At 40.2% G+C, this 20,971-nt stretch overlaps 1 pseudogene across 1 annotated transcript in view; it reads left to right on the forward strand.

Moving 5' to 3' along the window:
• Positions 1–275: 275 nt before the first annotated feature.
• The window catches only part of LOC309559754 (prefoldin subunit 6-like), a 28,265-nt pseudogene continuing 7,569 nt past the window's right edge, over positions 276–20,971 (forward strand). Inside the window, exons 1-2 of the transcript XR_014226199.1 lie at positions 276–338; positions 13,689–13,813. The product of XR_014226199.1 is annotated as a prefoldin subunit 6-like (transcript). The remainder of the gene's footprint in view (positions 339–13,688; positions 13,814–20,971) is intronic.

Here is a 20,971-nt window from a genome sequence, read left to right on the forward strand (position 1 = left end):
TACAGACATAGAGCCTGGAGGATTAGTCTGCGGGTGTCTGTGCATTGCACTCACTATCCACTGATTGATATTGCAGTGCTCTGTAGGATCGTTTACAAAATAATAATAAAAGGCACTTTTTTTCTGCAAATGCTGGGGCATATGTTTTTTTTTTGTTTTGTTTTTTTGTAAAAGTGGGGTTGGCCTTTAGTTTGGGAAGGATTGAGACTTCATTTCTGCTCCTGTTTTCTCACACCGGCCTGTTCACCTGTCTTGTTTTAGATATCAGCACTAGTATGGCTGTCCCGTTCCCGCAGAAACTAGAGGCTCAGGTCACCGAGAACAACATTGTGAAAGAGGTGAGTGTGTGCTGTGGAATACGGCCTGGGAAATATAACATTTTGTCTTTAGATTATACTTTAAGCCCCACCCACATAACATCAGAAGCAGATATTGGCTACATTATTGCTGACCCAAATTAGGATATTACCATACCTGCCAACTGTCACGGGACAATCCCGGCAAATAGGAGCCTGTCCCGGGTAATTTACATTGTCCCTTGTAATCAGGGACAATGTAAAACATTTAAAAAAAAAAATATATTTTTTTTTTGTGCCACACAGTGTCACTGTCACCCCAGCTAGGTGTTGTAGTTCTGGCAGCAGGTTGTCTCTCTCTCTGTGCCCGCTCACTCTTCCCGTCTGTTGCAAATTTAACGTGTCACCGGAGGCAGGGTGTCAGCATGGTGCACTTTCCAAAATCCGCCAGCAGGGGGAGGCAGAGCACCTTCCGACAAGCTGGAGGCCTCACACTCCATTAATTACTTCTATTAATAATGTTTTTTTATAGATATAATTTTTACACTTGTTAATTGATACATATATATATATATATCGTTTTCTAGCTCTAGATAAATGTGTGTACATATCCGTGTATGTGTATGTGTGTGCATATATATATATATATATATATATATATTGCTCACAAAAATGAAAACAGACCTCAATCCTCAATGGGAAAAATCTCATGCTGGATATCTATACTGGTATGGACTTGGTATGTGTTAGGATAATATGGACTGGGTAATGTGTTAGGATCTATACTGGTATGGACTGGGTAATGTGTTAGGATCTATACTGGTATGGACTGGGTAATGTGTAAGGATCTATACTGGTATGGACTGGGTAATGTGTTAGGATCTATACTGGTATGGACTATACTGGTATGGACTCTGTAATGTGTTAGGATGGTATGGACTGGGTAATGTGTTAGGATCTATACTGGCATGGACTGGGTAATGTGTTAGGATCTATACTGGTATGGACTCGGTAATGTGTTAGGATGATATGGACTGGGTAATGTGTTAGGATCTATACTGGTATGGACTGGGTAATGTGTTAGGATCTATACTGGTATGGACTGGGTAATGTGTTAGGATATATACTGGTATGGACTGGGTAATGTGTAGGATGGTATGGACTGGGTAATGTGTTAGGATCTATACTGGTATGGACTGGGTAATGTGTAGGATGTTATGGACCGGTTAATGTGTTAGAATCTATACTGGTATGGACTGGGTAATGTGTTAGGATCTATACTGGTATGGACTGGGTAATGTGTTAGGATCTATACTGGTATGGACTGGGTAATGTGTAAGGATCTATACTGGTATGGACTGGGTAATGTGTTAGGATCTATACTGGTATGGACTATACTGGTATGGACTCTGTAATGTGTTAGGATGGTATGGACTGGGTAATGTGTTAGGATCTATACTGGCATGGACTGGGTAATGTGTTAGGATCTATACTGGTATGGACTCGGTAATGTGTTAGGATGATATGGACTGGGTAATGTGTTAGGATCTATACTGGTATGGACTGGGTAATGTGTTAGGATCTATACTGGTATGGACTGGGTAATGTGTTAGGATATATACTGGTATGGACTGGGTAATGTGTAGGATGGTATGGACTGGGTAATGTGTTAGGATCTATACTGGTATGGACTGGGTAATGTGTAGGATGTTATGGACCGGTTAATGTGTTAGAATCTATACTGGTATGGACTGGGTAATGTGTTAGGATCTATACTGGTATGGACTGGGTAATGTGTGAGGATGGTATGGACTGGGTAATGTGTTAGGATCTATACTGGTATGGACTGGGTAATGTGTTAGGATCTATACTGGTATGGACTGGGTAATGTGTTAGGATCTATACTGGTATTGACTGGGTAATGTATTAGGATCTATACTGGTATGGACTGGGTAATATGTTAGGATCTATACTGGTATGGACTGGGTAATGTGTTAGGAAGGAAAGGATGCCACATTGTTTTATGTAAATGAAAATTATCACCCTACAGAGGGCTGAATTCAAAGACAGGTGAATAAAGTGTGAAATGTGCTCAGGTGTGACCATACAAAAAATGGAATATGTAAATATAAATAAAGTATTCGGTGTAAATAAGTGCAATAAAACCTAATTATAGCAGATAGTATAATCATACTTATTTACACCTTGCACTTTATTTATATTTCCATATTTCATTTTTTCTATGGTCACACCTGAGCACATTTCACACTTTAGAATTGCAGGGAATTGTGATGAGAATGTTAAACTTTAGGCAGAAGTAGTGCAGCTGAATGGGAGAATTATTCCAACTCTGCTACTTTGGCCTTAAGTTTTCAATTCCCTTTTCAATTTCCTGTAATTCTCTCTTTATGAAGTAGACCCTATAATCTGATAAGTAGGCGGAGATTAATTATGCAGAGTGGGCGGAGCTTCGGGGAAGTGGGTGTGGTAAGTAATTGATAGCTGCACTGCAAAGTGTCCCTGGAAATTTTTTTCAAATGTTGGCAACTATGTATTACAGCGACTCCCTGTACCTCTGCCAGAGCGCAGCATGGCATACTGTATGTCGCCAATGTTGCATACACTTTATATAGAGCTGACAGCGGGGCGCATGTTAGTAAAGGAAATAGTTGAAGTCAGCTTGGCCAAAACAAACTAGAAAAAGCTGATAGGCAAAGCTGGAGTTAGAATAAAGAAAATCTTTAGTCACACTTTTATTATACTTTCTTAAGAATGTAAGCAAGTTTTTGTTAATATTATCATAACTTGGTAAAGTTTTCAAAGCCTTGTTTAAATAAACCATTTATAATTACATGTGAACAGGGGGGCAGCCATAATCTCACATCACCTATACAGACTCTGCTTCCTGCTTGTAGTGCTGCACAATGATGGTGTTTTGCTGTGCTTCTGTCTCGGTGCAAACTGATCAGTTTGATCAATAAAATCTTTCTAAAGCCTTGTACACACGCACAGATTGTTGGCCGTAAATTGTCGGCCAACGTCCGATCGGCCGATTGTCGGCTTGTTAGTATGATGCTTCCGACAACCAACTGCGGATTTTCGGCCGAAAAAAATTTGGTGTGCATGCTATAAAATTTTTGTTGGCCAACAAAGAACGGCCGATTGTTCCTCAGTTAGTACAGATTTCGGCAGACAAAAATCAGATGAGCAAGACTGGGCATGCTCAGAGAAGAAAAAACACACGGAAAGTAAACCAGCACATGACATCACTTCTGAAGTTGGTTTTTGTTGGCCACCAAAAGTCCAGTGCAAGTCTAGAGCACATTTCAACCAACAAACAACACTGGACAAAAGACGGCCGATCGGTTGGCCAACAATCTGTGCGTGTGTACGGGGCTTTAGAAGTGCACTGTAGTTAGCTTAGGGCACTTTCACACTGATCTGTTGCAATAACACGTTTTTGCCACAATTTTACCCCTTTTGTGGTGCGTTTTTCACATGTGACTCCAAAACGCAACCACCATTGTGTTTTTGATGCATTTTTGACACATTTTCTATGCATTTCAAAGGGAAGGTGTGTTTTTGGTGTTTTTTTTCTTTTTTTCTCCACACCAATCCATACACCAAAAATGCAGCAAGCAAAATTTTTCTAAACGCAGCGGACCCGCAATGGATCATTTTGAAGAGGTTCATAAGATTACATGGTCACACCTTTTTTATTTTGTTTTTTTAATGCACAAACTGATCAGCGTGAAAGCAGCCCTAATTAGTGGGTGTATAGCTTTACACCTAGTCATCATTGGTAAATATTCCCAAAATATTTGGGTGTGTATGTGTGTGTGTGTGTGTGTATATATATATATATATATATATATATATATATATATATATATATGTATATGTGTGTGTATGTATGTATGTATATATAGTGTGTGTATGTATGTATGTATATATATATATAATATATGTGTATATGTGTGTGTGTATGTACCGTATGTATATATAGTGTGTATGTGTATATGTATATGTATGTGTATATATATATATATATATATATATATATATATATATATATATATATATATATATATATATATATATATACAGGGCTTTTTTTCTCAGAGAATAGGTGCAGGAACTCCCCATTTCCGAGTTACCCTTGTCTCCGCCCCTACCAACCTTAGTGCACTTTTCCTTCGTTCCACCCCCTTTCCACCTCCCAGTACTGCCCCTTTTAGAGAATACAGAACCAAGTATTATTTTGTAATACTAGGTAATTTGTATGGAATTTGTTAATAATACCAAGAATAGCAGTATAATAGCTCCCCTGCAGCCAAAAACAATAGACCCCTCTGCAACAGTAGATCCTGCTAGCAATAATGGACCACCCACAGCAAAATACCCCCAGCAACAATAGACCCCTCCCCCCAGCAGCAACAACAGATCCCCCCATAGACAGCATAAATAGACCCTCCCGGAGCCTGACACATTAGACTGTTACCTCAACAGAAAATCCCTCCCAGCAACAACTGACCCCCCCCCCCAGCAACATAACACCAAACCCAGCAACAATAGATCTGCCAAAAGCAACAATAAACCTCCCCCCCAGCAAAAATAGATCCTTTCCAGAAATAATAGGTCCCCCAGCAGCAACAGTAGACCTCCCCAGCAACAATAAACCCCTGCAAAAATAAATCCCCCTCCAGCAACAATAGATCCTCCAGCATGAACAGACACTGTAGCAAACCCAGCACCCCTTTCTATTACATACATTCAGTGCTGGAGGTGCCGGAACTGCGTTCCCCCGCATTCCCGCTGAAAAAAAGCCCTGTATATATATATATATATATATATATATATATATATAATATTCAATAGCAAATCTTCACTTTTGGAGTTCAGGGCCATTTTAAAGGGATTTTAATCACGGCTCCTTGTCTGAATAGACACACGAAGCTGGGGCTTGGCTTGGGTGCCCCCATATAAATAAAATTCAAAGAAATTTCCGCGCTAGTGTGATAAATGAAACAATGATAAATGTCTGCAGCCAACACAGAATCAACCAACAATGACTCAAAATAATAATAAACCATAGAAGTGTGGCGCTGAAAGTATAAATCACAATAATGATGAATAGTGTCCAAATGAATAAACAACTAATAATCACAATAATGTGCATATAGGAAAAAGAAAAATAGAATTGTGTCCAAAAAAATAAGTCCCAAAGAAAAACTGATGTGAAGTCAATTCATAAATCCGCATGCACAGTAATCCAAGGGGGAATTCTTCCCGTGACACCAAGGGTATGTGGAGGAAAGGAACACCTCTGTGATGGGGTAAGAAAAAGCAGCTTACCAGATTACAATGGCTGCTCAACTTAATGAGTCAGCCTCTCCCAGCTTTTAATCAAGACCACTGAGGATCTGATGTTACATGGATACTTATTCAGTACAGATGGACCACCTCTTAGAATACGTTAAGGGATCAGTACAGGATAAAATCTCCTCAGTATTTTCCAGCAATCATAAATGAATATGTAGGGAAAGAGAAAATAAAGCCCATAGCGTGATCCCGTTTAAAATACAATCTTATTTATTTAAAAAAGGTACTCACATTGTGGCATGAATAAACAGGCATATCGATTAGCAATACAAGGGATGGAAGTGCGGCGTCCCGCAGACTGTCCCCGGTAGTAGGTAATTGTGACGAGACCCTTGCTCGCCCTGTCCGCTCTCCCGACACTCCTCTGTTTCTAGTCAGTCAGCTTGCAGATCGCATCGTCTGATGGTTCGGTCAACCCAGGATCCGGGATCCGAACTACAGCTATGTGCCGTTCGGAATCCATTAGAACAAAACACCAAGTAGGCTGTATGTAAGTTCAAGCAGGAAGACAATTTATTGGAAGAACACAGCACACTTTATACAGAAAGTGGAATATCCATTCAAATGAGGGCTTGAAATGAGTCAACAGGGATTGGTCAGATAGCTTTGACCAATGCAAATGAGGGCTTGAAAATGAGTCAGTAGTGATTGGTCAGATAACTTTGACCAATGCAAGGAGACAGAAGCCCCAGGGGGCAATCAATGTACACAATAGTCAGACACAGAACAATGGTTGTCTAACGAGCCCTGAATACACATTACTCTGTGTCAATACCTCCCTTAGCAGACAACAGGTGCGGTCATTAGCATTAGCCCACCTGACAATAGTTGAATGGGGAGCCACCCCCAGACAGTCCGGCTCCTCAGAACTTCCTGGGATGACCATATTAGGAATGGGCTTCCTGCTCAGAAACCTCATGGCAAAGGGAACAATTGACCTTGCTGACAAAAATGAAGCAATTCAACCCCTCACCCATCTGTCCTTAAATTCCAGTGATGGTGAACACCATCACAGTAATGAAGGCCGGCAAAAAGGTTTCGAGGGACGTGTGGACGTTGCGTCTGGAATCGCCAACGTTTCGTCTCAATAGACTTCGTCTGGGCGTGATTCCAGACGCAATTCACACGCCTAAGTACCCCCAATAATCAGCTTATTGGCCGTGGAGTCCGCAGCAGCCCATCTGTAATTGGCTATGGCGACGAGCGTCAACCAATCCGCAGTTTGCGGAAGCGACACTCGTCTGCCAATACAGCGTCATCATGTATACAGTCGACTGTGGTGACTGACGTCTCCCAATCCGCAGTGGGCGGAAGTGACGTCAGTCAGCCAATCCGGTATCGGCAGGAAGCGATGTTCATCATCCCGCAGCGGAAGTGGCCCGACCTGCGTCTGCCAATCAAACGCCGGAGGAAGTGACGTTCATCTCCGGCGGAACACCGTGATGATGAACATCTGCGGAGACCACGTAACCAAGCGGCCGAGAGAACAAAAATAAACAACATAAAACATATCGCTCCTCCTATATCTATTATTAACAAGGGAGCGAGCATTCAGGAAACATATATAGTGGGAAATGTATACAATATTACAAAAAAGCACATGAAAAACAATTTATATAATTATAATGAATTTAAAAAGTCTCATGATATATGATTATAATGAGACGTCTGGGGCAATGTGTCTATTTCATCTGTCTGTAAAGAGGCGCCATCTAGTGGCCAAAATATGGTGTGACATTTAAACACCTGTAGAATGTATATAAATCCACTAAAAAACATGTGAAAAAAAACAAATATTATAAGTGTTCATATTCATAAAAGAACTATATAGAAGTGACTCCGTATATTAAATAAAGTGAATATAAAAAATTCCTTAAAAAAATCAGTGACGATCACCCATTTAAAGTGCTGAAGCAAGAAATGGCCCATAACGGCCATTATCTGAATATATAAAGTGCAAAATTATGAAAAATATATACAGCAAGATGTGTGTCACAATAATAGTAACACATAGACATACTACCCCCAAAGGTCTTATAACAAAAAATTCTATACATAAAAACATCAGGAATAAGACAAATTTAAAAGGATAAAATATATTAAAATCAACTATTATTGATAAAAGCATTTACATCCCATTCCACATTTAACCCGTAGGGAGTATAAGTTTTAAAAATGTAGATCCAGCGAGTCTCCATTTTTGATATTTCACGTCTCGCATTGGATCCCCTCCAATGAGGTGAAAACTTATCTATCCCTATAAATAGCGTATTTTTAGGGTTATTGTGGTGACACTGGTCATAGTGTTTTGATACACTATGGCCTGGGAAGCCCTTCCTAATATTGCCTGCATGTTCTCCCAACCTAACCTGTAATTTTCTCGTCGTGCGGCCCACATACTGTTGTCCGCACTTGCATTGAAGCATGTAAACGACATTGGTGGACGAGCAGGTAATAAGTGAGTCAATCTTATACTCTCGTCCTGTTGCAGAGGATGTAAATTTCTCAATTTTCCGTCCCTTGAAGGAGTTGAGAACACAAATTTTACATCTACGGCATGGATAAAAACCTTTAAAATCGCCAAAGAAGGTAGGTTGGATGGGTCTTTCGATAACATTTTGGGCTATTCTATGTCTCAAGGAAGGCACTCCCCTGAAAATGATTTTGGGATGTTCGGATAATAAAGGGCCCAGAATCCGGTCATTTTTTAAAACCGGCCAGTGTTTTTTGATGATTTTCTTAATCAGAAAATGTTGAGTAGAATAGGAAGTGACAAACGAATTTTTGAAACCTTCGCTGTCATTTCCCTTCAATTTTGGGCGTAATAAAGACGTCCTATCTACAGCCACTATATCTTTAATGGTGGTGTCCAATTGATTGGCATCATATCCCTTTTCTAAGAATTTAGCCTTAAGGGTATTGGCTTGTAATAGGAAGTCCTCCTGTCGGGTACAGTTTCTGCGTAACCGCAGAAACTGACCTTTTGGGACGGCATTAAGCCATGATTGGTGATGGCAGCTGTCACGTGGAATGAAGCTGTTCCGATCTGTTTTCTTGAAATGAGTGGTGGTTATAATTTTATCACCCTGTACCATCAAGTTCAAATCAAGAAAAGTAATGTCAGTAGAGCTGCTGGTATGATCCAGTTTTAATGCCTCTATTGTTGACATTTAGACAAGAGATAAAGGAGTCAAGCGACGGGGCACTGCCATCCCATAGGAGGAGGATGTCGTCGATATACCTCCGCCACAGAATTAACTGCGGCGGACGGTTAGTAAAGACGACATCCTCCTCCCACTTGGCCATAAATAAATTGGCCAAGCTGGGGGCAAATTTGGCCCCCATCGCGACTCCCCTATTCTGTAGATAGAAGGTATTATCGAACCAAAAGAGGTTATGTGACATAGCGAATTTAATTATGTCAATCACAAAACTCTTTTGTTCCTGAAGTAAAGGGCTCCAAAGATCAAGGTAATGTTTTACAGCTTCTAGTCCCTGTTCATGGTCTATTACAGTGTACAGCGACGCTACGTCGGCTGTAGCCATAATGTACCCTTCTTTCCAGGAGACTTCTTGTAGAATGTTTAGGACATGAGTAGTGTCCTTAAGGTAGGATGGAATTTGCTTGACTAAAGGCTGCAAGAACTCATCCGCATATTTGCCAATCCGGGAGCACAGGGAATCAATCCCACTAATTATGGGGCGTCCTGGAGGCTTTGTGGGATTCTTGTGTACCTTGGGTAAAAAATAAATGACGGGCAGACGAGGGGCTGAGGGGATTAAAAATAATTTCTCTTTTTTACTTAGAATTCCCTCCTCATGTCCTTTGTTCACCAGAGTTTGTAATTCTTTTTTTTTCGTTTGTAAATCTTAAAGTAGGGTTAGAGGCAAGAACTTTGTAGGTGTCTCTATCATTTAAGATATTCCTCATCTCAGAAATGTAGTCATCTTTATCTAAAACGACTATACCGCCCCCCTTGTCGGCGGGGCGGATAACAATATCTTTATTGTTACAGAGAGTCTGTAGTCCTGTATGAAAATCGTCCCTATTAGGAGGTCTTTTTACTCTGATATTCTCAATATCTTTAGAAACCAGGTCTTTGAAAACCTGGACTGAGGGGGCTATTTTGCCAGGGGGGTTGAACAAGGAAGCATTAGCCAGGGATGTATGCACATACCTATGATCAGTATTGTTTAAAGTGCGAGTGGGATTAGAGATAATATATCTCTGAATGTTCAGTTTCCTGACATATTTTTGCACGTCCATAAAGACGCCAAATTTATTTAGCGCCTTAGGAGGTGCAAATTTTAATCCACGATGGAGAACAGCTTTTTCCTTGTCAGAGAACTGAGCCTTAGACAAGTTAAATATACCTGGGTCTTTTATACTCTCCTTCTTTTTCTTCCTTGTCTGCCTCCCCCCTCTGGTCCCTCTCTTTGGTCTATGTGTCTCTTGTTTCCACCTCCCCTGTGAAAATCCCCTTGTTGATAGTTATCCTCCCGTGGGAGGTCAAAGGACGGGTAGTTGGGCCGGGGGTATTTCTAGGTGGATAATACCCATTGGGAGGTCTTCTGTCTGACCAGCCATTGTTGGGAATCTCGCTGGGATGGCGGGTAATGATCCTCTCTCCAGTGTTAACAGGGGAATCCCAGCCTCCATTTTCCAATGGGGTAAATCGATTATGGAGGGGAATTTCAGACCTCCTTGGTGTTATATAGTCTGCATTTGACCCTCTATAGTAATAATTATTACCATTACCTTCCCTATTATAAGGTGGATTTCTGGGTGTTGCAAAATCTCCATTGGACCCTCTATAGATATTGTTATTACCCCCCCTATTATGAGGTTGGTTTCTAAAGGGTTGTTGAAAGTTATTTGAATTATTCCCTCTTTGTTTCTGGGGTCCTTGTTTTATCGGAGGAGGTTTTCTTCCTCTACCTCCTTGTTGCGGTCTGGGAGGAGGAGGGAGGGGGGCTAAAGGAATGGAGTATTGTGTTTGTATCTCCATTTCTTCTTCTGGGGGATTAGTATTCCCGGAGCCCTCAGGATTTCTTAGTGTTTGCCACTTGAAAACGGTATTATTTTTATAATCCTGTAAATCCCTATTATATTTTCTTTTCTTTTTGTTTTTTTTTGTTCAATCGTTTCTTTTTCTAGATGTTTTTTGAGTGTTTCAGATCTTTTCTTATATTCCTCATCTGTTTTAAGATCAGCGAGGGACGTTTTTAAGGTCTCTATTTCCTCATTAATCTTAACTAATTTGCATTTCTTTCTACTGATGAGGAACTGAATAAATCTGACCCCTGCCTCATTAAAGTATTGGAACCAGCCATCTATATCTGGTTCATCGCTTTGGGGATTGACCTCCCATCTGAGGCTACGGGGGACCATCTTGTCCACCACGTACTTCTCTAGAAATGCAATATCCCAATTAGTGTGGGTTTCTGCAGTCATCAGATTTTTTAGACGTAAGAAACGCCCAGCCAGGTCGTCTGAAACGACCCCGCTGCCGTCAAATACATCACCCACATCTAAAACATACTTGCTCCTATAGTCAAAAATGTCTGAATCAACAGCCATTATGTAGGAGATAATAAATGATAAGCAGCAGAAATGGTGTTAGTAATACCAAAATATAAATAAAATTCAAAGAAATTTCCGCGCTAGTGTGATAAATGAAACAATGATAAATGTCTGCAGCCAACACAGAATCAACCAACAATGACTCAAAATAATAATAAACCATAGAAGTGTGGCGCTGAAAGTATAAATCACAATAATGATGAATAGTGTCCAAATGAATAAACAACTAATAATCACAATAATGTGCATATAGGAAAAAGAAAAATAGAATTGTGTCCAAAAAAATAAGTCCCAAAGAAAAACTGATGTGAAGTCAATTCATAAATCCGCATGCACAGTAATCCAAGGGGAAATTCTTCCCGTGACACCAAGGGTATGTGGAGGAAAGGAACACCTCTGTGATGGGGTAAGAAAAAGCAGCTTACCAGATTACAATGGCTGCTCAACTTAATGAGTCAGCCTCTCCCAGATTTTAATCAAGACCACTGAGGATCTGATGTTACATGGATACTTATTCAGTACAGATGGACCACCTCTTAGAATACGTTAAGGGATCAGTACAGGATAAAATCTCCTCAGTATTTTCCAGCAATCATAAATGAATATGTAGGGAAAGAGAAAATAAAGCCCATAGCGTGATCCCGTTTAAAATACAATCTTATTTATTTAAAAAAGGTACTCACATTGTGGCATGAATAAACAGGCATATCGATTAGCAATACAAGGGATGGAAGTGCAGCGTCCCGCAGACTGTCCCCGGTAGTAGGTAATGAAGGCCGGCAAAAAGGTTTCGAGGGGCGTGTGGACGTTGCGTCTGGAATCGCCAACGTTTCGTCTCAATAGACTTCGTCTGGGCGTGATTCCAGACGCAATTCACACGCCTAAGTACCCCCAATAATCATCTTATTGGCCGTGGAGTCCGCAGCAGCCCATCTGTAATTGGCTATGGCGACGAGCGTCAACCAATCCGCAGTTTGCGGAAGCGACACTCGTCTGCCAATACAGCGTCATCATGTATACAGTCGACTGTGGTGACTGACGTCTCCCAATCCGCAGTGGGCGGAAGTGACGTCAGTCAGCCAATCCGGTATCGGCAGGAAGCGATGTTCATCATCCCGCAGCGGAAGTGGCCCGACCTGCGTCTGCCAATCAAAACGCCTATGGGTGCCCCCATAGCAAGCTGCAGGAGGGAGGAGCCAGGAGCACCAAAGAGGATCGGGGCTGCTCTGTGCAAAACCATTGCACAGGGGAGGTAAGTATAACATGTTTGTTATTTAAAAAAAAAAAGCTGAGACTCTAGTATAATTTTATTAGATAAATGCAGGGTAATAAAAATAAAGGTGTGTGTTATGTGTGTGTTAAGTGCTTTTCATATAATCAGAGCAATTCAGTAAGGCATTTCTGGCACATTACTGACAGCATGGATGTTGTCAGACAACTTTCCTAAGAGTGCACGACACTTGAATTATAAATCCACGCATACAAATGCATCTCAAAAAATTAGAATATCATCAAAAAGTTAATTTATTTCAGTAATTCAATTCAAAAAGTGATATATTTTATATAGATGCGTTACACACAGAGTGATAGATTTCAAGCATATTTTTTTTTTTCCAATTTTGATGATTATGGCTTACAGCTAGAGAAAACCCAAAATTCAGTATCTCAGAAAATTAGAATACATAAGACCAATAAAAAGACAATGCAGATGAGCTGAAGGCCGTTTTCAAAGCAAGCTGGGCTTCCATAACACCTCAGCAGTGCCACAGACTGATCGCCTTCATGCCACGCCACATTGATGCAGTAACTCATGCAAAAGGAGCCCCGACCAAGTATTGAGTGCATACTATACTGTACATAGACATACTTTTCACTAAGCCAACATTTCTTTATTAAAAATCCTCTTCCTTTTTTTTTTTCTTTTATTGGTCTTATGTAATATTCTAATTTTCAGAGACTGAATTTTGGGTTTTCTCTAGCTGTAAGCCATAATCATCAAAATTTTTTAAAAAAATATGCTTGAAATATATCCCTCTGTGTGTAACGCATCTATATACAATATATGTTTTTCACTTTTTGAATTACTGAAATAACTTTTTATTGATATTCTAATTTTTTGAGATGCACATGTATGTGCCAATATTGCGTAGCTCATAGTGGAAATGATGTTATTGTCTGTTGGGATTGCTGCAACAGATGAGGTAAACCCCATATCTGAACTCGGAAAAGTGAATTATAATAGGACCTCTTCCATGTTGGTGTGAATTGTGTGACTTGTTCTTCAGAAGTTATACAGAGACAGATTCCAAACCATCACACACATCAATCCGTCAAATGCTCAGACAATTGTCCCGCTACAGAGAAGTGGATATCTACAGAATATCTGACAATTTTTTTTGTAAATGTATGTATGTATGTATCTCCAGGAGTTGGGTGTGCTGGATGACAGTAACACGGTGTATAAGCTTATCGGACCAGTGCTGGTAAAACAAGACCTGGAAGAAGCCAAATCCACAGTGGAAAAGAGATTGTAGTATATAAACGGAGAAATGTGAGTAACCAGCACTTGCAGCAGAGTAGAGTTTGACTTGTCCTGTCTCCTGCTTTTATTTTCCCCTCCCTAATCTGTCTTCCCTCAGCACAGTCTGTGCTATTCCTGTTGCTTTCTTCCCCCCTCAGCAGCAGTAAATCTTTAGGTTTCAACAGAACGACCTCAAGTAATTCACTGATTATTGGCACAGTGTCGAGAATACACAACAACTGAGCATGTGTAGAGCCGGGTGAGACAGTGTATTACTGGATTTTAAACAGTGTAGGCACTTATTTTTAATGTTTGCCATATCTATACCTGCACTCATCTTGTGAGTGTAGTAGTATTGTTTTTAACCCCTTCATGGTGCAGTAACGCAAATATGCGGCCTTCCGCTTCAAGTGGTTGTACCGAGGTGATGCGTGCAAGCTACAGGCATTACCCTGGTACAGTTTTTTTTTTTTAACAGTTGACGGTCAGCTTTCTTGTAATAACCAATGCGGCTAATCATCCGCTCGGCTTTTATTACTAGCAGCTGGAGGGGATGTCTACCTCCCCCCCCCCCCTTGAGGCATGAGTGACCAGCACGTCCGGGGGAATCATCTTTGATAAGATCTAGTTAGCCAGGAGCAATGTCATGACATCCCCTTCGGTTACTGGAGCCCTAAAGGCACCAGAATTATATATATATAAAAAAAAAGGCAGTATGCAAAATAGCCAAACTTGGCATTTAGAATGCTTTTAAGTGCAGAGGAGGGATTTGGTGTCCCAGATCCCTCCAAAAATACCTGACATGTGGCTGTTGCTGTCACAAGGATTGTTTACATACCTTGTGACAGCAATACAAGTGATTAAAAACAAACAAAAAAAAAATATATATATATATATAGTGGGGATCGAAAGTTTGGGCACCCCAGGTAAAAATGTGTATTAATGTGCATAAAGAAGCCAAGGAAAGATGGAAAAATCTCCAAAAGGCATCAAATTACAGATTAGACATTCTTATAATATGTCAACAAAAGTTAGATTTTATTTCCATCATTGACACTTTCAAAATTACAGAAAACAAAAAAATGGTGTCTGCAAAAGTTTGGACACCCTGCTGAATTTATAGCATGCACTGCCCCCTTTGCAAGGCTGAGACCTGCCAGTGTCATGGATTGTTCTCAATCATCGTCTGGGAAGACCAGGTGATGTCAATCTCAAAGGTTTTAAATGCCCAGACTCATCTGACCTTGCCCCAACAATCAGCACCATGGGATCTTCTAAGCAGTTGTCTAGAAAACTGAAACTGAGAATAGTTGACGCTCACAAAGCTGGAGAAGGCTATAAGAAGGTAGCAAAGCGTTTTCAGATGTCAATATCCTCTGTTCGGAATGTAATTAAGAAATGGCAGTCATCAGGAACAGTGGAAGTGAAAGCAAGATCTGGAAGACCAAGAAAAATATCAGACAGAACAGCTCACAGGATTGTGAGAAAAACAATTCAAACCCACGTTTGACTGCACGATCCCTCCAGAAAGATCTGGCAGACACTGGATTTGTGGTAAATCTTATGTGTATGGGTGGTTTTTGCGCTATCTGAGGTAGTGTATGTTTCCTTCTTATTGCTGCACCACGATACTGGTACCAGGAACCAGTTGATACAGAATTAAAACAATGTGGGTTTGTGGCGCGCTTCAGAAGTGAAATGTTAAAATATTAGATGATGTGATAGATAATTAAATTATTAAACTCAATAAAGTGCTATTTTTTTAAAATGACATATTCTTTTGGCTGGGGTATATTTCCACTTCAAATATAAACGTGATGACGTAAATAAATAAATGTATAAACAATCTGTGTTCCCTCTATACTGTGTTAAACATATTTAAAAGTGCTGAGTGCTTTCAATCTTCAAAAAATATTAAAGACAACCAATAAATACGTATTCCAATTGAACAATGTGCAAATAGTTGCTCCAAAAAATATAAAGTGCTTTGTGCTTTCACTCTTAAATCAATATAAATTAAATTAATAAGGTGCAGTGTTCATTAGTGTCCATTAAATATCATCCACAATATGGTGTAATTCAACTCAATCTCTTCAACTTTAAAAACCAAAACGTGCTTCTGTGCAGATAAAAGTGCTGTGACTTGCTGCCTCCACCAGGTGTCACATCTAGGTGCTCTAAACTCTCACCTTGATAAGGTGTAAAATACGCCTGTGTATATAGGTTAGCCTTCGGGGTGATAATTAGGGGCTTTCACTCTTTCCAATATCCTATTCCTGCTTCCGGGTAATCCTGTTCTGTCCGTTATAAGGTGCTTATACTTTGTGGGGTCTTCACCTCCTATCTCGACCTCAGGCTCCAGCCGTTCACAATCTACTCCTGGTCCATGGAGACATGAAGGAAAGATCCCTTTGGAAGCGAGTCTGAATTGCAGCTGGGTTCCGTATCGCAGAGGCTTGCTGCTGTCATTGACGCGACTTCCTCAGGACATCAATCCAGTGTTTGTCTGTTCGTGCACAGTGCAGATCGGCCGTGTCTAGCGGAGTCCTCGGACACGGCCGATCTGCACCGTGCACGAACAGACAGACACTGGATTGATGTCCTGAGGAAGTCGCGTCAATGACAGCAGCAAGCCTCTGCGATACGGAACCCAGCTGCAATTCAGACTCGCTTCCAAAGGGATCTTTCCTTCATGTCTCCATGGACCAGGAGTAGATTGTGAACGGCTGGAGCCTGAGGTCGAGATAGGAGGTGAAGACCCCACAAAGTATAAGCACCTTATAACGGACAGAACAGGATTACCCGGAAGCAGGAATAGGATATTGGAAAGAGTGAAAGCCCCTAATTATCACCCCGAAGGCTAACCTATATACACAGGCGTATTTTACACCTTATCAAGGTGAGAGTTTAGAGCACCTAGATGTGACACCTGGTGGAGGCAGCAAGTCACAGCACTTTTATCTGCACAGAAGCACGTTTTGGTTTTTAAAGTTGAAGAGATTGAGTTGAATTACACCATATTGTGGATGATATTTAATGGACACTAATGAACACTGCACCTTATTAATTTAATTTATATTGATTTAAGAGTGAAAGCACAAAGCACTTTATATTTTTTGGAGCAACTATTTGCACATTGTTCAATTGGAATACGTATTTATTGGTTGTCTTTAATATTTTTTGAAGATTGAAAGCACTCAGCACTTTTATCAAATTATATCTTTATTTCTTTGAGTTCAGTTACATATACAGTATATACATTACATTTTAGCTTTCAAGGTTATAATTACAAACCATTTATTCCCTTTAAGGAACCTTAGCCTTTCTTTGGCAATCTATTACCGAACCCAAAAACTCCCATTTCGTTCCTTTTCCTTCTTTCCCCCTTTCCCCCCTGTCCCCCAAAAAAAAAAAAAAAAAAAAAAAAGTAAGGGAAAAGAATGGTGCACAGGTCTCTACACTCCTATATCATTATATATCTATCTTCTCCGCGCAGGTTCTTGTCCTGTACTTGGAAATTACCTTTCTTCTGAATTAACATAATCTCTCCACTGTTTCCATTTCTTCTCATATTTATCAGTTTGTTGATGAGCAGATAGGACCAATTTTTCTAGGTTATGTATTTCCTCAACTTTCCTTAACCACATGTTTATGTTAGGTGGTTCAGTCTCTTTCCATTTAAGAGGGATACATATCCTGGCAGCGTTCACAAGATGTGGTATAATGGATTTTTTGTAATTTTGTATCGGTATGCTGGGGGTATGGAGCAGAAAGAGGGCAGGTTCTTTGGGAATATGACATTTCATAATTTCCTGTATTGACCTCCGAATCTGCTCCCAAAACTCTTCTAGTTTAGGACATTCCCAGAATATATGGAGCATTGTCCCTCTCTCTGTCCCACATCTCCAGCACAAATCTGTATTTAATGTAGAAATTTTATTCATCCTAACCGGGGTGTAATACCATCTGGAAAAAATTTTGTAATTCAGTTCTTGAATTCTAACGCAAATTGAAGTTGAGAATACTGACTTAATTATTTGATTTTCCCGTTCTAGTGAGAAGACAATGCCCATTTCCCTCTCCCATTCCTTCAAAAAAGGAGGTTTACGCCGTTCTACTGATGTCATTAGCAGGGAGTAAATTTTAGATATAGCATGTTCCATAATTCCATTTTGAGTGCATAATTTTTCATAAGGTGTTACCTCTTTATCATCCTGGGAGGGGACTTGCAATGTTCCCAAAAAATGGCGTAGTTGGAAGGCACGCCATAGATCTAGGCCGAAATGGCCTGAGACGTCTGTTAATTCCTCCATCGTTACCCAGCCTGTCTCTGTTAGGAAGTCAGATATTTGTGTAATTCCTCTATCTGCTAAGGTCTTAAATTTCCTGTCTTGATATCCTGTCTCAAAGTGGGGGTTTCCTAGTATTGGATACAGTACGGAGTTCTCCCGTATTAATTTATCCTGTTTAAATATTTTTGCACAAGTTTTGATCGTATTTCCTATAATAGGATGTTTCTTTATTGATACTGGTAGGATCTTATAACACCATGGGGCTCTTTTCAACGAGATCTCACATTGTGCCTGCTCTAAGTTTGGCCAGAGCTTATATTCTCTGTGTCGACACCAGTCAATCACTCTTCCCAGTTGAATGGCTTGGTAGTATTTCTTTATGTTCGGGACTGCCAGCCCCCCATCTGTTTTCGCTTTAAATAGATATTCTTTCCCTACTCTCGGACGTTTTGAATTCCAGATGAAATTCATTATCGTAGTTTCAATCTGCATCAAGTATCGAGGAGGGATGTGTATGGGAAGTGCCTGAAAAATGTACAGGAATTTTGGTATAACACTCATTTTGATTATATTGCACCTTCCCATCCATGAATGCATTCCTCCTCTCCACCTTAGCAGTAGTAGTTTTATAGATTTTAGTAAGGGAATAAAGTTCAGATTAAACAATTGCGATATATTTGGTGTGATCGATGTCCCCAAATATTTAAGGGCTGTCTTAGTCCAGTTCAATTTAAAATTTGCCCTTAACTGTTGTTGGAGTGTCCCTGGAAGTTCTATTCCCATTGTTTCGGATTTAATGAAATTTATCTTCATATTAGATTGAGTTCCGTATCTCTCCAGCTCGTATAACAAGTTGGGGAGTGATATAATTGGATTCGTGATCGAGAATAGGACGTCGTCGGCATACGCTGATATTTTATACTGATCCTTTCCCACGCTGATGCCCGAAATATCCGAGTTAATTCGGATTCTGCACAGGAAGGGTTCCAGTGATACTACAAACAGGAGCGGGGACAGGGGGCACCCCTGTCTCGTTCCGTTTGTAATTAAAAACTCTGTAGATAAAATTCCGTTTACCCTCACTTTTGCAGAAGGGACTGAATAGCTCTGTGTTATCCATTTTAACATTTTCTCCCCTATCCCTATATAGCGAAGGACCGTGAACATATACTCCCACCTGACCCTATCGAACGCTTTCTCTGCGTCAGTATTAAGCAGGACTGTTGGTATTTTATTTTGGTGTGTTATATGTAGTAAGCTCAATAGCTTGGTCGTGTTGTCCCTTGCCTCTCGGGTTGGGACAAATCCGACCTGATCCAAATGGATTAACTTTGTCAGGTATTTCTGTAGTCTGACTGCCAAAATCTTTGTGAAAATTTTAAAGTCAGTGTTCAATAGGGAAATTGGTCTGTAACTTTTACACGAGGTAGGGTCTTTCCCTTCCTTAGGGATTACCGATATATGTGCATGTATGGTTTCTTTAGGGATTCTATTCTCTGCCCCCCAGGCGTTGAACATATCCCTCATAAATTCCTTCAGGTATGGCATTAACTTCTTGTAGTAATGAATAGTAAACCCGTCAGGTCCAGGTGCCTTCCCTACTCTAATATTTTTTATAGTTTCCATTATCTCCGCAGATGTTATAGGGGACTCGAGTATTTTACTCTCCTCTTCTGACAACTGAGGCATTTGTGAGGTATATACATATTCCTCCATCTGCGTTTGTGAGGCTGTTTGGGTTTTTAAGTTATATAATGTTTCATAATATTTTTTAAATTCTTGAGTTATCTGTTTGGGGTATACAAGTTTCTGTCCTGCGTCTGTTACTATATGTGGAACATATGTTGTCAGATTTTGATCTTTGAGTGATTTTGCTAATAGCTTCCCACATTTATCCCCTGCTTCATAGAAAATCCTTTTAGTTTTCTGGATTGCTGCTTTAGCTCTAAAGGATAAGAGTTCATTAATGTCTCTCCTTATTTTCAAGAGCTCATCCTTTCCCTCCGCTGATGGTGCATGTTTATGTTTTGCTTCTGTTTTATAAAGAGCTTGAAATAGATGATCTAATTGTTTAGTTCGCTGTTTTTTGATCCTGGCCCCATGTTTTATAAGAATTCCTCGTATAACTGCTTTGTGTGTTTCCCATATTATCCCTGGATCTGAGTCTGCAGTGGTGTTAGTTAAAAAAAAAAAGACTATCTCTGACTCGACCTCTGCCATAGTCTCCTTATCTTGTAAAAGACTTTCATTCAGTCTCCAGGTTGTTTCTCTCCTTTCTCTTTTGTTTGGTAACTCATAAACTAATGTAATTGGGGCATGGTCTGACCAAGTCACTGAGCCTATCGTTATGTCTTTTATAGCGTGTAATTGACTGTGTGGGATTAAGAAATAATCTATGCGGGAGTATTGTTGATGCAAAGAGGAATAGAATGAGTAGTCTCTTTCTCTGGGGTGCATCAGGCGCCATGCATCTATTAATTGTCCTTCCTGTAATATTTTAGCAAAGTGTTTCCGCACCATAGGCGGGATTGAGGATTGGCCCCGGGATGTATCTTCTGAAGGGATCAGGGGAATGTTCATATCTCCTCCTATTATTAAATGTCCCCCCCTAAACTCATTGAGCATGTCCATGCCCCTCCTCAAGAAACCATCCTGCTTTATGTTTGGAACATACATATTAGCTAGTGTGACTTCTGTCTCTCGTATCGTCCCTTTTACAAATAAATATCGGCCATTTGGGTCGCTCAAAACTTGTGTACATTTCCAGGGTAAGTTCCTTGATAGGAGGATGGATACGCCCTTCGACTTAGCCTCCCAATTGGTCGAATGATATACTATAGGAAAAAGATTATTGTTTAACTTAGGGCATTTATCCTCTCTAAAATGTGTCTCCTGT

This window comes from Pelophylax lessonae, assembly GCF_965119305.1.
Source record: "Pelophylax lessonae genome assembly, chromosome: 7".
NCBI classification, from domain to species: domain Eukaryota; kingdom Metazoa; phylum Chordata; class Amphibia; order Anura; family Ranidae; genus Pelophylax; species Pelophylax lessonae.